This window comes from Oncorhynchus mykiss, chromosome 6, assembly GCF_057628025.1.
Source record: "Oncorhynchus mykiss isolate SJ-2025 chromosome 6, ASM5762802v1, whole genome shotgun sequence".
In the NCBI taxonomy this organism is placed as follows: Eukaryota; Metazoa; Chordata; class Actinopteri; order Salmoniformes; family Salmonidae; genus Oncorhynchus; species Oncorhynchus mykiss.
The window spans coordinates 54,993,521-55,011,190 of NC_143027.1; the positions used below are offsets into that span (position 1 = coordinate 54,993,521).

At 40.1% G+C, this 17,670-nt stretch overlaps 1 long non-coding RNA gene across 3 annotated transcripts in view; it reads right to left on the bottom strand.

Annotated features, from left to right (window-relative positions):
* LOC118964910 (uncharacterized) overlaps positions 1–17,670 on the bottom strand; it is a 450,019-nt gene that overhangs the window by 357,507 nt on the left and 74,842 nt on the right. The window contains exon 3 of one of the 3 annotated variants that reach the window (XR_016496761.1): positions 3,797–3,906. The exons of the other annotated variants lie outside the window; for them this stretch is intronic. This is a non-coding gene — a long non-coding RNA (uncharacterized LOC118964910). Of the gene's footprint in view, positions 1–3,796; positions 3,907–17,670 lie in introns of those variants that run through there. 3 annotated transcript variants of the gene reach the window in all.

Consider the following 17,670-nt stretch of genomic DNA (forward strand, 5'->3'; position numbering starts at 1 on the left):
CACTCACATTGTGGAGTCACAACATTAATTAAAAATGACCTTTTGGAGGTGGCAATTAGCCAGCCTAGGCCTCACTCCTTCCAAAACAAAAGTGTAGAACTAACAACAGTTCACAGAAATCAATAGCCGTGTCTATTATCAGGCTGGGGTCTGGGGAAATCGGTTCAGATTCAGGGAGATTTAATCAGTCAGGATCACAACAGCATTATACGATGGTACAGAATGCTGAGGAAGAGACGTACGGCGTGCACAGCTTAATCTGGTGAACAATAACCTCTCACGCTTATGGCGAATAATTATTTACAGCAAAATATGCTTTCAGCTAAAGCTCTTGGACTCCTGAAGTGTGGAGCATTTTCTGCAAGTAGATCATGGATAGTCTCGTTCTTTACTTTCTAACTCTAGAGCAGCTCAACATTTGACTGAACCTTCCTTGACCCTTGCCCCACCTGCTCCCAAACACTTTCATTATCAAACCCTTCTCTAAAAGTCTATGCTAGCCTTGACTTCTGCACTTCAGTCTTACATCTTCCCCACTGGGCATGAACTCGTCGAATCAATCGTTTTTTCCCATGTCATTTCCACAACAAATCTACGTGATGACAATTAATCAATGTGTAAAACTGATTGGATTTGCACAAAAAAAATCACCCAACTTTTTACCTAAATCCATTGTCATGGTTACATTTTTGGTTGATTTAATGTTGAATTCATGTTAGTTGACGACTCAACCAAATGTAAATCAAAATAGATGTTGAACTGACTGACGACTGTGCCCAGTAATCTCTCTTTTCTTCAGGGATTATCTGTGATCAGACAATCCACAGTCTGACTTCACTATGAGCAGTCCGTTTCTTATTGGCAATACATGTTTACTAATTTGTGTGAAGGTCTGTTTGACTCCGGTAATGAGATTTGACGCACTGCGCCGTAGTTTTCACCGAAAGATCAGTTGATTGCTTCTGCCCTCCTAGGTCTCGGTCTCTGTCACCTTTCCATATTCAAGCCTCCGAAATTAATTTGGTCATTCAGTCATAGAGGAAGACATTTGAAAATCTAAAAGGATGAGAGGGCCGAGTGTACAGTATATGGAAAATGAATGATTTGCATTAATATTTTTTTACTAGACTTACTGGAATGCTCTTTCCTCTGGTAAGTGTGACTAAGGTTGTTGGCTGGGATTTTTATATTGGTATTTCAGAAATTCTGTGTAATCAGACTTGCTTTCTTCCTCGCCAAACGTTGACAATTGCAAAAAGTGAGAGGAACTTTTAATCTGGTAGTATATGATGAAGCTTTGATGGTATGTTGCCTCTATCTGAGAAAGGGTGAGTGTGAGTAGGATGCTGTAAATCTGTCTTCCCAAGAAGGGCCTAGGGGGTATACTACAAAGCAGGGTGAGTTAATGAGTTGGCCAGCTAACTTTGATAAACAACCATAAATAACTACAGATTTTGCAGTTCCTTATGAAAGCTAAATATAGATATGTGTTTTTGGTTGTTAAGTCAAGTACACCATGCCCATTTCAAGCTTCTCTTTCTAATGTGAAAGTTATTTCAGAATATTTGACCAAGTTAGCTGGCTCACTCATTCAGGCTGCTTTGTAGCATACCCCTCTCGAGGGCATATAGGGTAGAATGGCAACTGACAGACATCTGTCTCCTCTGAGCCAGAGGTTAAGTTGAGCATGTCAGTATGTCGCCCCTTTCATTAAAACCCCATTATAGTGCAGCTAATGGAGAGTTAACGAGGACAAGATCGGCGGATCGTCCTTCAAGTCTGGCTCAGGGAGACTAATCTCTGCCTGATTCCCTGTCTGGGAGGATGGGACTGGAAACGTACACCGTACGAATCGACTGACGATTGGGAGTCCGGACCACATGCAGGAGCCCTGGAGGGTCGAGAAAGAGAGATAGAGAGTGGGAGAGAAAGACTGTGCATAGACAGACAAAGAGAACAAGTATGATGCTTAGTATGGTGGAGAGAGGAATGTCTTTGTAGTGTATCACATCTTCTTTTGTTTTCTTCAGTGATTGGTTGTCTTTTGCTTTGTGAATGCATTTCTGTCCCAACAGGTCTAGGTGCCCGTTGACTGAAGAAAGTTCCCAACCAACAGATCACTGTAAGTACAGTGACCATTCTCAGTAACGGTTACAGAAATGTTTAACTTTTTTACATGTGGTTGTTTATCTACCTGAATGCACTGAATGAAGTCGCTCTGAATATAATAGTCTGCTGAATGACCAAAATGTACTTGTAAATGTAAAAATTAACAGTTGCAACGTATGCTGGGTATTATCCTAATGTACTACGCCCCCAGAACAAGACAAACTCTTTGACCAAACTAAAGTTGGTCAGTTCATTTCTACATACATGAATGAATCTGGTGCACATCAAGTATGACCATATATGACCACATACAGTGAGCTACGACATTATTTGGACAGTAGCTAGGTTTCCATCCAATTGGCGACAGATTTTCAAGCAAATATTTTAAAATCTGCATCAAAACAATATGCATGTTTTCCTCCCGGAGATGTGTTTCCATCTAATTGACTTGTTGCAGATAAAAGACTGTGTGTGATGACGTACTTTACATAAAAATACATTTTGAAGTTAAATTCCCATGTACCGAATAAAAAATACAAGTTAAATGGGTATCCATTGCATTTTAAACTCAAATGATGGCTTTCTCTCCTAAAACATTGTGTTATATAGTGTGTGTGCCCACTCTTGTATTAGCATGTTCACTCAAGCAAACAACCATATCTGTACGCTGTTGGCTGGAGCGCAAGTATAGCCTAGATTATGAGATTATTATTATGGACAAAAGAGCAAGATTAATTTGTCAAACATGTCATCGCGTTTACTTCAATCTGATGTTTTTTTTTAACAATATTTACGCATGAAAGCGGGTTCCACCGTCATTTCTCGTATTATTCATTTTACCAACACAAAAAGATCCCACCTTGTCCAGCATATTTAGTTTTGTCAATTTGTTTTGTTTCCAACTGGCCTGTCATGAAATATTTTATCCGACATGTACTGTACTTTACTCACACAAGGAGGTTGGATGGAAACCTGGTTACTGATAATTATTTTGTTGTTTTGGCTCTGTACTCTAGCACTTTTGGATTTGAAAGGAAACAAGGTTAAAGCTGTGAGGTTAAAGTTCAGATGGTCAGCTATAATATGAAGGTATTTTCACCCATATCGGGTGAACCATTTAGAAATTACATAACCTTTTGTACATAGTCCCCCCATTTTAGGGGACTAAACGTATTGGGACTAATTCACTGCTTTGTCCCAAGGTATTCAAAAGTTAACTATTTGGTCCCATATTCATTGCACACAATGAATACTGTACATCAAGCTTGTGACTCTACACATTTGTTGGATGCATTTGCTGTTTGATTTGGCTGTGTTTCAGATTCTTTTGTGCCCAATAAAAATGAATGGCCAATTTTAAGAAACCTGATGAGTGAGAAAGTTACAGATGCACAAATATCAATGCTAACCTATATGAAATATCAATGCTAACCTATATCAAATATCAATGCTAGCTGTTATTGTAATGGTGAGAGGTTAGCATTTCTTGGGGGTATGATATGTGTGTTTCTGTAACTTCACAGTGCTAGAGGTGTGACTACAGAGCCTGGTTCGATCCCGGGCTGTTTCACAACCGGCCGTGATTGGGAGTCCCATAGGACGGTGCACAATTGACCCAGCATTGTCCGGGTTAGGGGAAGGTTTGGCCGGGGTAGGCCTTCATTGTAAATAAGAATTGACTGTTTACCTGTGCACCTGTTTGATTCACTTCCACTTGGGCGTGGTCCATCCGGAATTCTTGGCACGTTCAAACTCTATAACACCACAGTGCCCTGATGCAAGAGTTCACGGAGCGGCCTGTTGATTACAAACAAAACAGCAAAAGCAACTTTGTTGCATTTTGTAACTCGGGAATACATCTTCGGTCGTCGTGGAATAGACGCATCGTTAAAAACATTTCTAAACAACTGGTTGCAGTTCAGAGCCAACCCGGATACTAAGGAAATCCTGAGGGAAATCGACGAGTATCAACAGCTTTATCCTATGGAGGAACAACACACTCCATTGTGGAAAGATACCTCACAAAAGAACTCTAACCCGGCAAAAAAAAAAGAAAGACAGATTCATCTACAGACACAGACAATTGACTTACTGTTGAAGTAGAGGCTAGTGCTTTTGCTGGAATCCATTCAACACTTGAAAAGATGTGTGAGGAGGTAGCAGGGCTGAGGGGGAGTTTGGAGTTTAGCCAGAGTGAAATTCTCTTGCTCCAAGGAGAAAACAAGGCACTCACATCCAAGGTAAAAACCCTCGATTCCAACATGTATTCTCTACTCAGGGAAAACAGGGTGATGAGGGAGTCGCTACTAGACATACAAAGCCATAGCATGCGTGAAAATATAATATTTTCTGGGATTCCTGAAGACGCATCCAATAATCCAGAGGGGGCAATCAAAGAGTTCATGCAATCCGCATTGAAACGTCCTCTAGAGACTGCAAACAAGGTGACTTTTCACAGAGTACACAGACTTGGAGCTCTGAGCGACAAGACCTAGGGTCCCAGACCTATCATCATAAAATTTGAACACTACCAACAAAAGGAGCTGATCAAAAGCAGAGGAAGGGAGCTACAAGGGTCCAAATCCAGTCTCAATGACCAATTTCCACGGGAGGTAAACCAACGTTGCAAGAGACTGTATCCTGTACAGAGACAACAGAGGGAGAGGGGTAAGTGTCATCACTTTCTCATTGTGGACTCACTTTTTATAGATGGACAGCTCTACTGAGACAGCTCCATAACATCATGGCTGTATTAAATTCTACGGTGATGTGAGGCTATGAAAACATAAACGAATGGGAACTGTAAAAATATGTGAACACTAGGAAGTTGATATGAACACACACGCACTCAATTACATGCTCACTTGCACGTACGGACTTATACATACGCACTTGATCTCTCTCCTCTCTCTCCCCTCTCTCTCTAGCGTTAATCACTTTTCTATAATTTAATATGTTTTTTGTTTGTCTATCTTTTCCATGTCTTTGTCTACATGTTTACAACAAGCAAGGGGAATCTATCAGAACAGGGACGTTGTGGAATAATAACATACTGTACGGGATATATTTGTACTTTAGTGAAGCCGTCTCTATAGTAATGCAAGATCTCTTTAATGATCACGTGAAACGTCAATTACTACGGAAATGCTGGGATGTGTTTTTCTCTGAAAATGATGTTAAAGGTAATTATGATGCAACTATGATGGTGATACGATATGGATTACAATTATCATCCTGAATACAAAGGCTACACACACTTCACGTTATACACATAGACACTCATCCATGGAAATTGGCTGCGTTATTATTTATTTGGACATCAGAATTATAGTTTTACTCTAATCCAGGCATCATACACACTCTCACTAAATCACATCCAATATCATACATATCAACCTACTCAGATTTGCTACACACATAATATCTTGACGCAATTTTCTAATGTATGTGGCTTTGGATCACAGGCAAACAGGCAAGGCAATAAAACAAATATTGCTAGAACCTGTTTCTTGAATTCTAAATATCAGACATTTGAAATATCAAATTTTGACTGTCTTAATACCGCTTATGAGAGTAACTTTACATGCACTAATTATGGTCAATTTATACTGAGAATAGTATCTAGTTAGGGTAAGGGGTGAAATAATTATATCCAGTTATAATTGTAATGGGTTAGCAGGTTATAATTATACAAAAAAGAAAATCAGTCTTTACGTGGCTAAAAGAAAAGGAATATAACATATACTGCTTACAGAAAACTAAGTCTACATCCTTAGATGAAGCTGCGTGGAAAAAGGAATGGGGTGGTGAAATAATTTTATGTCATGGACAAAGGAACCCAAAAGGTGTGATGATATTAATTAACAAAAGAATTGATCTGAATGTGCAAATAGTCAAGAATGGTTCGAAAGGAAGGTGGATCTTTTTGAATATGAAAGTGGACGAAAAAGAGATTTGGATCATTAACTTACATGGTCCAAATCAGGATGATCCATACTTTTTCGAAAATATTTAGACCAATTTATTGAATTTACAGGCAACAAATGATAAAATCATTATGGTGGGAGATTATAACACAGTGTTAAGTACCTCAATGGACAGTAAAGGAAAACAGTCTTCAAACTATCATCACCTAAGGAAATCACAAATATTATGGACACATTAGAAATAATGGATATTTGGAGACTAAAAAACCCAGACCTAATGTCTAATTGATCATGAGAAAACGCTAAAGAAGCAATAAAATTGTTTTTATTGCTTCTTTAATCTGAACAACAGTTTTCAGCTGTGCTAACATAATTGCAAAAGGGTTTTCTAATGATGCACTGGCCTTAAAATGATAAACTTCGATTAGCTAACACAACGTGCCATTGGAACACAGGAGTGATGGTTGCTGAAAATGGGACTCTGTACACCTCTGTAGAAATTCCATTAAAAAATCATCCTTTTCCAGCTACAATAGTCATTTACAACAATGTCTACACTGTATTTATTTTCAATTTGATGTTATTGTAATGGACAAAAAATGTGCTTTTCTATCAAAAACAAGGATATTTATAAGTGACCCCAAATTTTGGAATGGTAATATACATCAAGGAGACTTAATCAAGCTAGTCAACTTGACTACTTTGTCTCTTTCTCATTTACATCAAAGGTTTAAAAAGTTGATAGGAGACAGAATGCGATCAGATCATCATCTAATTAGCCTACACATAACTCTTACGGAATATCCACATGGACGGGGATATTGGACCTTTTATCAACGTTTACTGGAGGACAATTTATTTTTAACTAGGACAAAATTATTTATAACAGCAATTTTCCAGTATAATACACAGTTGAATTTGGAAACTTACATACACTTAAGTTGCAAAAAAAACCAATTTTTCAACCACTCCACAATTTTCTTGTTATCAAACCATAGTTTTGGCAAGTCACTTAGGACATCTACTTTGTGAATGACACAAGTAATTTTTACAACAATTGTTTACAGACAGATTATTTCACTTATAATTCATTGTATCACAATTCCAGTGGGTTAGCAGTGTACATACCCTAAGTTGACTATTCCATTAAATTATTTGGGGTATTTAGTAGCTGCCTGCTACTCAGCCATAAAAGCTAGAATATGCATATAATTAGTAGATTTGGATAGAAAACACTCTACATTCTAAAACTGTTTGAATGATGTCTGTGAGTATAACATAACTCATATGGCAGACAAAACCTGTGAAGAAATCCAACCAGGAAGTGGGAAATCTGAGGTTTGTAGTTTTTCAACTCAGCCCCTATAGAATACACAGTGGGATATTGGTCATGTTGCACTTCCTACGGCTTCCACTAGATATTTAGAGTATTTAGAAACTGGATTGAGGGTTCTACTATGAAGGAGGGGCTCATAAGAGCTCTTTGAGTGAGTGGTCTGGCAGAGTGCCACAGCCTCAGTCTCACGCGCTCACTCACGTGAAAGGTAGGTACATTCCACTAAATTTCTGAAGACAAATTAATTGTCCGTTTGGAATATTATTCAGTAAAGTTTTTTCAGTAAAGTTTAAAAAAAAATCTGACACAGCGGTTGCATTAAGGAGAAGTGTATCTATAATTTCTTGTACAACACTTGTATTTTCATCAACATTTTATGAGTATTTCTGTAAAATGATGTGGCTCTCTGCAATATCACCGGATGTTTTTGGAACTAGTGAACAGTGTCAATGTAAACTCAGATTTTTGGATATAAATATGAACTTTACTGAACAAAACATACATGTATTGTGTAACATGAAGTCCTACGAGTGTCATCTGATGAAGATCATCATAGGTTAGTGATTAATTTGATCTATATTTCTGCTTTTTGTGACTCCTCTCTTTGGTTGGAAAATGGCTGAATGCTTTCTGTGACGAGTTGCTGACCTAACATAATGACATGTTCTGCTTTCGCCGAAAAGGGTTTTTGAAATCAGACACTGTGGTTGGATAAATGAGAATTTTATCTTTAAAATGGTGTAAAATACTTCTATGTTTTTGAGGAATTTTAATTATGGCATTTCTGCTGTTTTGAATTTGGCGCCCTGCAGTTTCATTGCCTGTTGAGAGGTGGGACGCCCACATACCCTAGAGAGGTTACAGCTTGGAAAAAACATCTGAGAGACTAATTGACATCATTTGAATCAATTGGAGGTGTACCTGTGGATGTATTTCAAGGCCTACCTTCAAATTCAGTACCTATTTTCTGGGAAAATCAAAAGAAATCAGCCAAGACCACAGAAGAAAAATGGTAGACCGCCACAAGTCTGGTTCATCCTTGGGAGCAATTTACAAACGGCTGAAGGCACAACGTTCATCTGTACAAACAATAGTACACAAGTATAAACATCATGGGACCATGCAGCCGTCATACCGCTCAGGAAGGAGACTCGTTCTGTCTCCTAGAGATGAACGTACTTTGGTGCGAAAAGTGCAAATCAATCCCAGAACAACAGCAAAGGACCTTGTGAAGATGCTGGAGGAAACCGGTACAAAAGTATCTATATCCACATTTTTGGTGAAATGTCCTCTGGTCTGAAGAAACAAAAACAGAACCGTTAGGCCATAATGACCATCGTTATGCTTGGACGAAAAACAGGGAGACTTGCAAGCCAAAGAACCCCATCCCAACATTGAAGCACGGGGGTGGCAACATCATGTTGTGGGGGTCCTTGCTGCAGGAGGGACTGGTGCACTTCACAATATAGATGGCATCATGAGGTAGGAAAATGATGTGGATATTTTGAAGCAACATCTCAACATCTTAAGTTAAAGCTTGGTCGCAAATGGGTCTTCCAATTGGACAAAATATATTTCCAATGTTGTGGCAAAATGGCTTAAGGACAACAAAGTCCAGGTATTGGAGTGGCCATCACAAAGCCCTGACCTCAACCCTATAGAAAATTTGTGGGCAGAACCGAAAAAGCGTGTGCGAGCAAGGAGGCCTAGAAAACTGACTCCGTTACACCAGCTCTGTCAGGAGGAATGGGCCAAAATTCCCCCAACTTATTGTGGGAAGCTTGTGGAATGCTACCCAAAATATTTAACCCAAGTTAAGCAATTTAAAAGCAGTGCTACCAAATACTAGTTGAGTGTATGTAAACGTCTGACCCACTGGGAATGTGATGAAAGACATAAAAGCTGAAATAAATCATTCTTTCTACTGTTATTCTGACATTTCACATTATTAAAATAAAGTGGTGATCCTAACTGATCTAAGACAGGGAATTATTACTAGGATTAAATGTCAGGAATTGTGAAAAACTGAGTTCATACGTATTTGGCTAAGGTGTATGTAAACCTCCGACTTCAACTGTATGCATTCACCGCCTTTGCTCTGAAGTCCCTAAATAAGACCTGGTGCAACCAATTACCTTCAGAAGTCACATAATTAGTTAAATAAAGTCAATCTCTGTGCAATCTAAGTGTCCCATGATCTCAGTATATATACACACACATGTTCTGTAAGGTCCCAGAGTCTGCAACACCACTAAGCAAGGGGCACCACCAAGCAAGCGGCACCATGAAGACAAAGGAGCTCGCCAAACAGGTCAGGGAATAAAGTTGTGGGAAAGTAAATGATCAGGGTTGGGTTATAAAAAAAATATCAAACTTTGAACATCCCACGGAGCACCATTCAATCCGTTGTTAAAAATGGAAAGAATATGGCACCATAACATACCTGCCCAGAAAGGTCCACCCACTTAACCTCAAGGACCAGGCAAGGAGGGCATTAATCAGAGAGGCAAGAAAGAGACCAAAGATAACCCTGAAGGAGCTGCAAAGCTCCACAGCGGAGATCGGAGTATCTGTCCATAGGACCACTTTAAGCCGTACACTCCACAGAGCTGGGCTTTATGGAAGAGTGACCAGAAAAAAGCCATTGCTTAAAGAAACAAATAAGCAAACACATTTCGCTTTTGCCAAAAGGCATGTGGGAGACTCTCCAAACATATGGAAGAAGGTACTTTGGTCAGATGAGACTAAAATTGAGCTTTTGGGCCATCAAGGAAAACACTATGTCTGGCGCAAACCTAACACCTCTCATCTCCCCGAGAATACCATCACAGTGAAGCATGGTGGTGGCAGCATCATACTGTGGGGATATTTTTTATCGGCAGGGACTGGGAAACTGGTCAGAATTGAAGGAATGATGGATGGTTCTAAATACAGGGAAATTATTGAGGGAAACCTGTTTCGGTCTTCCAGAGATTTGAGACTGGTACGGAGGTTCACCTTCCAGCAGGACAATGACCCTAAGCATAATGCTAAAGCAACACTCGAATGGTTTATTAAGGGGAAACATTTCTATGTCTTGGAATGGCCTAGTCAAAGCCCAGACCTCAATCCAATTGAGAATCTGTGAATACTTTTGCCAGCCACTGTATGTATCTTTTATTACCTTTTAACTTTTTTCTATTTATCTACCAATGACCTTACGCTTTCCTTACGGCTTCAAATGCCCTGCCCACTTAAATTCCTCCACCTATCCAGCGGTGGCCAATCCAAGCCAGGAGCCATGGATAGAAAAGAGCAGATGCTCTGAGATGCCCCCCACAAAGACTAATCTACTACTACTATTTTCTACATGATAGCTGTCAGTTCTGAAGCTACTAAAAAAAGCTCACAGAAGTGCAAGAGGCAGACGGGAGCTTTAATGTTCCCTACTGAAATCTCTGTTATGCCATTGTTAATTGGAAATAAACATTTTGAATGTGATGTGGTGCTTTTTTCATCAAGTTGGATGAATGAAGTAGAATAGTAGAACTGACATAATATAGGTATTTGTTCCAGTTGTGTTGAAACATGGTTACAATCTGACAATCATTTCTAATTATTATTTCTCAATTAAACAGTGTTTGAATAACACAAATAAATTAAGAAAATCTGTAATAATAAGATCACATAAAAATGATTACATTTGGTATTACCACTGTCCAACAGTAGATCCAAATACTCTGATATACCCAGACATACTACAGACTGTACTATTCAGAGCAAAAGCCCAGTTCGCAGATATCTCACTGCCTCATAGGTTAATTTGAGCTAAGCAGGAAAAATCTCTCCCTCTGTGCGATCTCGTAAACATTTCTGGCCTGTTAATGGATTACTATGCCCTACAGGTGGAAGACCTTTAATTACTGGATAACGAGCTGATTCCTGTTAATTAAAAGACAGGATTAGCCGGTATGTGGGAGGGATGAAGGGAGGGAGAGAAGAAGGGATAGAAGAAGGGGAGAGCCACAGGAAGACAAGTCAAGGTGACCTCTGACAAAAAAAACATGCAAACACCGCAGCCACACAGAGATGGATGAAAACAGATAAAAACGCATAATGTATTTGTCACTGTCCATTTCAAAATGTCTGTGTGGCCCTGGCCCAACAAGACACATGCAGTACGTTACATTACAACAGGTAGAAACTTTTTCTGCAGATATGATGCATTACTGGAGGTGCTTGCTCCTTGTCTTATTGCAGTGTTTACAGATCTTCTCCTTTCAGTTGTGAGTTACATATTTAAAAAGGAACTTTATCCCTAAATCTACCCGGTGACCGAAAATGGTTAGCTTGGAACTCTCGCTATAGTATCCCCCTGATTTTAGAGCTTGAACACCATTAAGTACATAGGCTCTCAGAACATGAGCTTTGTGCAGTAAGCTTCCTTGGTTGCTCTTTGAAATCTGGCTGCAGAGCCATGACGTTCAACCAAGGATTCCACTCTAGTCGCTGCACCTTTCCCCATTCCTCCATTATACTGTACCATGATATCTCTCTCGCTCTCGACCCCCTCCTACACACACACACACACACACACATGCATATCCTCTCCTCATCCCGTTTCTCCTCTCTCACACCCTCTCTTTTTCCATCTCTCTTTTCACAGTGGGGTAAATCACATTAGGCTCTAATAGGCAGCTTAGATGAGCACCCAAAGCACCACAGGCCATTACCTACTCCATTTTAAGAAGATCTATTCAGTAATAACCGCCGGTTACTGGAAATTAAGGCACCTGCCTTCCGGCGAGGGTCTGTAATGTCCGTGGAGATTGGGAGATTATCAAGTCTTACCGACGCAGCTTCACTGAGGAAGCAGGAAAGTTGAAGAGGGGGAGAGGAAAGAGGTGGCAGAGGGAGAGAATGTGTGTGAGAGTGTGCAAGGAGATAGAAAGAGGGTCAGATAAAGAATGCGCACACACAAATGAAAATGCCATAGTAAAATATATCTATTCAATACTTGGTCAGATAAGAATTTGTATTTATTTATTTTATTTATTTTATTTCAGCTTTATTTAACCAGGTAGGCAAGTTGAGAACAAGTTCTCATTTACAACTGCGACCAAGACAAAGCATAGCAGTGTGAACAGACAACAACACAGAGTTACACATGGAGTAAACAATAAACAAGTCAATAACACAGTAGAAAAAAAGAGTCTATATACATTGTGTGCAAAAGGCATGAGGAGGTAGACGAATAAATACAATTTTGCTGATTAACACTGGAGTGATAAATGATCAGATGGTCATGTGCAGGTAGAGATACTGGTGTGCAAAAGAGCAGAAAAGTAAATAAATAAAAACAGTATGGGGATGAGGTAGGTAAATTGGGTGGGCAATGTACCGATGGACCATGTACAGCTGAAGCGATCGGTTAGCTGCTCAGATAGCAGATGTTTAAAATGGGTGAGGGAGATAAAAGTCTCCAACTTCAGCGATTTTTGCAATTTGTTCCAGTCACAGGCAGCAGAGAACTGGAAGGAAAGGCGGCCAAATGAGGTGTTGGCTTTAGGGATGATCAGTGAGATACACCTGCTGGAGCGCGTGCTACGGGTGGGTGTTGCCATCGTGACCAGTGAACTGAGATAAGGCGGAGCTTTACCTAGCATTTTTTTTATTTTTATTTTACCTTTATTTTACTAGGCAAGTCAGTTAAGAAAAAAATCGTATTTTCAATGACGGCCTAGGAACAGTGGGTTAACTGCCTGTTCAAGGGCAGGACAACAGATTGTCAGCTCGGGGATTCGAACTTGCAACCTTTCGGTTACTAGTCCAACGCTCTAACCACTAGGCTACCCTGCCGCCCCTTGGACTTGCATTTGGTTTTACTAGCGTTTAAGAGCAGTTGGAGGCCACGGAAGGAGTGTTGTATGGCATTGAAGCTCATTTGGAGGTTAGATAGCACAGTGTCCAAGGAAGGGCCAGAAGTATACAGCATGGTGTCGTCTGCGTAGAGGTGGATCAGGGAATCGCCAGCAGCAAGAGCAACATTATTGATATATACAGCGAAAAGAGTTGGCCTGAGAATTGAACCCTGTGGCACCCCCATAGAGGCTGCCAGAGGAGCGGACAACATGCCCTATGATTTGACACACTGAACTCTGTCTGCAAAGTAGTTGGTGAACCAGGCAAGGCAGTCATTAGAAAAACCGAGGCTACTGAGTCTGCCGATAAGAATATGGTGATTGACAGAGTCGAAAGCCTTGGCCAGGTCGATGAAGACAGCTGCACAGTACTGTCTTTTATCGATGGCAGTTATGATATCTTTTAGTACCTTTAGCGTGGCTGAGGTGCACCCGTGACCGGCCCGGAAACCAGATTGCACAGCGGAGAAGGTACGGTGGAATTCGAGATGGTCAGTGATTATTTTGTTGAAATGATGTGGAAACAACGTGGATTCAACCAGTTTTTGCCCAGTGGGCTAAATACCTAGGCTAGGTTGCTGTAGATGTCCTTGAGCAATCACAAAAACAATGAGACCAGCTAAAGCCCTGGGAATCCTCCCTCTAGATGTAGTGAGAAATTGTGTTGATTATATAAACATCTCTACCTAGCTCCACCTACATTTCTCAGTCCAGGGCCCATATCAGTTCATTCTCACACTCATCAGCTCCTGCCTGACCTTTGCCCTGAGGACTGATTGCTTACCAGCACAAATAATCTTTCTTCATCCCTTCATCCCTCTCTGTAAACCTTTTGTCTTCTACTTCTTCATTCTCTCCATCTCCTCCCCATAGCCTGGCAAACGAGAGGTGTCCCAGACAAAAGGAAAGAGAGAGAGAAAGGGAGAGTGTTTCTGCTGTCCCAATGCCAGGGATTTGTGTGGATCCTAATTGAGACAGGTTATACACAGTAAATATGGAGATGCAGTAAAAAAAAGGTTATTCGAGAGAATAGTGGATGGACTGTAGCCTGCTATAGAAAACAGCAACATCCAGACAGCTGAAACCTAGACAATCTTCCTAAGGCTTACACCTATCAGGTCCCTGTGGGGGATTTTCTGTTAAATCACATTCAACACACGAAAACTCTCTCCCATTCCATTTCTGACTTTCACTCTCGATTTCTCATTCTGTCTTGTTCACTCTCTCTCTCTCCTCTCCCCAATCTCTCTCCCTTTCTCCCTCTCCCCTTCTCGCCCATGCATTCCTCCCACACACACACACTGCTTCTGACTGCTCTAACCACACTGTGAGTATCTGAAGGTGATGCCTTCTTCTCCTACCCATGTGTGTTGGGTATTATGTGAGCATTGCCCTATTGCATTATACAACAGCGAAAGTGGTTCCTCCACTCCCCACTGTGGTCTTTCTTATTTTCTCTCCTCTCAGTGCGTCTCAGACTCTGCAGACATTGTGATCCAGTATGTGCTGATTATGCCAACTCCCCACTAGACTACCGCTTCCCAGCAGCAGCCCCGCTGTCTCACTGTGCCCTAGAGGTGGAGGGGAAGGGAAGGGAAGCAGACACATTGTCACGGCCCAACATACAGTAGGAGTGGGACTGAGGCTGAGTCTCAAGTGTAATCCTATTCACTATAGTTAATTACTTTTAACCGGAGCCCCTACAGAGCTCTGGTCAAAAGTAGCGCACTAATCGGGCATGGGGTAGAAAAGAACTGATTTACTTGTGCAACTGTGCAATTAGAACTAGCTAGTCTATGCCTAATCAAGTGTTCAATGAGGATTGATTTAGAGTGTCTGATCCAGTCTCCATCACAGGTTTACTGAGTGAAGCTGATCATTAGGCATTGATTGAGTATGCCTTGTCTTTAGAAAATCAGAGGTTGGTCTAAGGTTGGGACTATACCACAGGAGGCTGCTGAGAGGAGGACGGCTCATAATCAGTGGGAATCTGTCGTTCATGTTTTGAGACCCACATTGTTTTGAGCCCCACCTGCATGTTATTTTGGCATAAAGACATTTCACATGTCAGTTTGCAAACGATGTGAAAAAATATATATAGCATTGAGTTAATACAGCTGCATACAAACATGGTCTCTTTTTTGTTTTCTTGAGTAAGGTCGCTTCAAAGTGCAGGTGTTTCAGCCTAGCTCAGTGCTTTCTGTGGTGGTGGGGCAAGCCAGCAGAAAATATGGAGTTTTGTGCCGTGATTGGTTCAGTGTTCTGTCACTCGTGGGGACACTACGTCACCGCCAAGTATAAGGTTAGACATAGAAAATTCTAGCCCCTTGGGTGCTGCCATAGAGTTACATTAGAAGTGCCTATCCAAGAAGGCTGAAGGTCAGTCGACACAGATAAAATGACGTCAAACCACTTTATGTACAGTAGCTTAGATTGGACTGATCATGTCAACATCATACTTTCCAAATCTTAGCTAGCAGTCATCATCATGAATCAAGTCGACAATCTACTGGCAAATCCTTTTAAATCCTTGTCATATGAAAATAAATAAAGGAGAGAAATCATAAATAAAACGTATCGGTCCTCATCGGCCACTGGACATAAGCATTACGCAAGTTGGAAATCGCAAATTCAACAATGGTTGGTTTGGAAGGAATCAGTGACAGTGGTCGTGTGGTCCCAAATTTGGGATTAAAGGGCTATTTTCTCTTTAAAAATGATAAACATTCAACATTGGCCATGCAGTCAATGAAGCATGATTTGTGCCGCGCTCAAAACTGTTAACTCGGAACGGCGAAAACTTGACATCAGTGAGTTCAAGACAACTGAGCTACGACCTGAGCTACGCCCTGAAGATCAATGACGTCATCATTATTCAACCTTGGAAAAAAACAAGTTGTGTTGAAAGCACCATAATTGCAGAGAATGCCAGACTTTGATGACAAAATTTGCCCACGATGGACCACTGTGAGTCCAAATATGTATTGTATGCTGATGCATAAATGATGTAATATGCCAGGGAGATATGTATACCGTAGCTAAGAATTAAATACTAAAGTGTATGTTGTGTAATAAGCTGTTTGTGAGAACACTGTAAGAACAGCCCATGTTCTGAATTCTGTCGCTGGACATTTCAAAAGTGCTAAACAAAAGTTATATTGACTACACTACCGGTCCAAAGTTTTAGAACACCTACTCATTCAAGGGTTTTTCTTTATTTTTACTATTTTCTACATTGTAGAATAATAGTGAAGACATCAAAACTATCAAATAACACATATGTAATCATGTACTGTAGTAACAAAAATAGTGTTAAACACTATTTTATATAAAAAATATTTTCTTCAAATAGCCACCCTTTGCCTTGATGACAGCTTTGCACACCCTTGAATAAGTAGGTATTCTAAAACGTTTGACTGGTAGTGTACGTCCGTCCTAACTCGCTCATTAATGTCTTAGTCGAAATGACGGATTGCCTCTTATCCGCTTGTCGTCCCCTTACGCCATAATTTGTACATCTCAGTTGTCATTAGAAACCACATTTGTTTAAGCAAGTCAGCCATATCAGCAGTGGTGTAAAGTACTTAAATATACTTTAAAGTACTACTTAAGTCATTTTTTGGGATATCTGTACTTTACTTTTTATATTTTTTTGATAACTTTTACTTTACTACATTCCTAAAGGAAATAATGTACTTTTTACTCCATACATTTTCTCTCACACCCAAAAGTACAAGTTACATTTTGAATGCTTAGTAGGATAGGAAGATGGTCCAATTCAACGCACATATCAAGATAACATTCCTGGCATCTGGAGTCTGATCTGACGGACTCATTAAACACAAATGCTTCATTTGTAAATTATGTCTGAGTGTTAGAGTATGCTCCTGCTATCCGCAAATAATACAAAAAAATTGAAAATGGTGCAGTCTGGTTTACTTATTAAGGACTCTCAATTGAGTTATACTTTTACTTTTGATTCTTAAGTATATTTTAGCAATTACATTTACTTTTGATATTTAAGCATATTTAAAATCAAACACTTTTAGACTTTTACTCAAGTAGTATTTTGCTGGATGACTTTCACTTTTACTTGAGTCATTTTCTAGTCAGGTATCTTTACTTTTACTCAAGTATGACAATCGGGTACTTTTTCCACCACTGCATATCCATTATGTTTTTTAAAAGGCAGTAAATGAGGATGAATGAACTGTTTTGCTGCCAGACAAGGCTCCACTGATAGCCATGTGTAGCAGTGGTAAGATGTTGGAACTGCTGTTGGGACAGCTTTATTTAGGCCCTAACAGTTTGTGGGCACCGTTTGTCACCGTCATAGTGCAATTGATGTATTGTTTAGTGTTGTGTTGTGTAGTGGCTTTACTGGCATGCCCCAGTGTTT